Below are 1,046 nucleotides of genomic sequence, written 5' to 3' on the forward strand. Positions count from 1 at the left end.
CTGATGGAAGCACCAACTTTTGTGCGCGAGGGCGCGTGGCCCCGTGAACGCGCTTGCGTGATGGCCAAAAACAAACTCAACAGGTCTGACAGCCGCCCCGCCCGCCGCAACCTCGCCGGCTGGCCCCCGCGCCTCCCCTCGCATGGCCAGGAAAGGCGCGTCTTGAGACCCACCGCTCCGTGACGCTGGGCGCTTGGGTGCATCGGCGCCCCGAGAAAGAGACACGCCGGTCGTGAAGCGCAGCGACCCTTGGGCCGGTGGCGCGCTGTCGGTGCCGCGCGTGGCGCCACTGCCCGGTTGCGCGAGAGTTTGCGGTGACGGTGCGCGCGTCGAGGCTCCCTCCCCAGTTCGGGAAACGATGGGAAAAAACAAAACCAAAGAGGACGCGCACGGGTGAGAGATGCGGCTGCGACGCGTGATGAAATTCCACAGTTTCCTGTCAGTCTGACGACGAAAACGCGTGAGGACGCAATTCCCGACTCAGCTCACACTGAAGTGCTTTGCTTTACACCCCCATCTTTCTTTTTTTTTCTTTTTCTTTTTTTCTTTCTTTGTCCCTCTGCTCTCGCTGCGCGGTTTTGCGGCCCAGCGACGCGCACGCCCGCACACACACACACGCGCTACGATGGAGACATGTTGTTCGAGGTCCAAACAGTTTGAGCGACGCATTGAGAACGGAACAATAAAAATCACCTTTCGGCTGAGCGCCCGCTCCCCTCCTCCCACTTCCTGCTATTGTTGTCGTTTTTCTTTCTTGCGCAACGGCGCGCACGTAACATCCTGCCCTGTCTGGCGCCCTGCCTGTGCAAACGGTTGGTGGCGGGCCCGCCCGAAAGCGCAAGAGAGAGAAAGAGAAAGAGAGGGCCGAATTGCCCGGAGGTGGGTTGTGGTGGGCGCACGCCGCTGCTGATGGAAGCAACCAACTCTTGTGCGCGAGGGCGCGTGGCCCCGTGAACGCGCTTGCGTGATGGCCAAAAACAAACTCAACAGGTCTGACAGCCGCCCCGCCCGCCGCAACCTCGCCGGCTGGCCCCCGCGCCTCCCCT

General features: G+C 62.0%; 5 non-coding genes across 5 annotated transcripts, besides 1 other annotated feature; all 5 read left to right on the top strand.

Annotated features, from left to right (window-relative positions):
• Position 1: 1 nt before the first annotated feature.
• Positions 2-90, top strand: Tc00.1047053468311.10. Its single transcript, XR_008254768.1, has one exon. It is a non-coding gene; the product is annotated as a C/D small nucleolar RNA (snoRNA), TB11C4C3 (small nucleolar RNA).
• A 146-nt stretch (positions 91-236) lies between these two features.
• On the top strand, positions 237-308 carry Tc00.1047053468311.20. The gene has a single exon (XR_008254769.1). It is a non-coding gene; the product is annotated as an H/ACA snoRNA, TC11C4H3 (small nucleolar RNA).
• A 106-nt stretch (positions 309-414) lies between these two features.
• Tc00.1047053468311.30 lies at positions 415-511 on the top strand. Its single transcript, XR_008254770.1, has one exon. It is a non-coding gene; the product is annotated as a C/D small nucleolar RNA (snoRNA), TB11C4C1 (small nucleolar RNA).
• A 5-nt stretch (positions 512-516) lies between these two features.
• Positions 517-553: a microsatellite.
• Positions 554-620: 67 nt separating this feature from the next.
• On the top strand, positions 621-707 carry Tc00.1047053468311.40. Its single transcript, XR_008254771.1, has one exon. It is a non-coding gene; the product is annotated as a C/D small nucleolar RNA (snoRNA), TB11C4C2 (small nucleolar RNA).
• A 200-nt stretch (positions 708-907) lies between these two features.
• Tc00.1047053468311.50 lies at positions 908-997 on the top strand. The gene has a single exon (XR_008254772.1). It is a non-coding gene; the product is annotated as a C/D small nucleolar RNA (snoRNA), TB11C4C3 (small nucleolar RNA).
• Positions 998-1,046: the final 49 nt, after the last annotated feature.

This window comes from Trypanosoma cruzi, assembly GCF_000209065.1.
Source record: "Trypanosoma cruzi strain CL Brener chromosome Unknown tcruzi_1047053468311, whole genome shotgun sequence".
Taxonomy (NCBI): Eukaryota; Euglenozoa; class Kinetoplastea; order Trypanosomatida; family Trypanosomatidae; genus Trypanosoma; species Trypanosoma cruzi.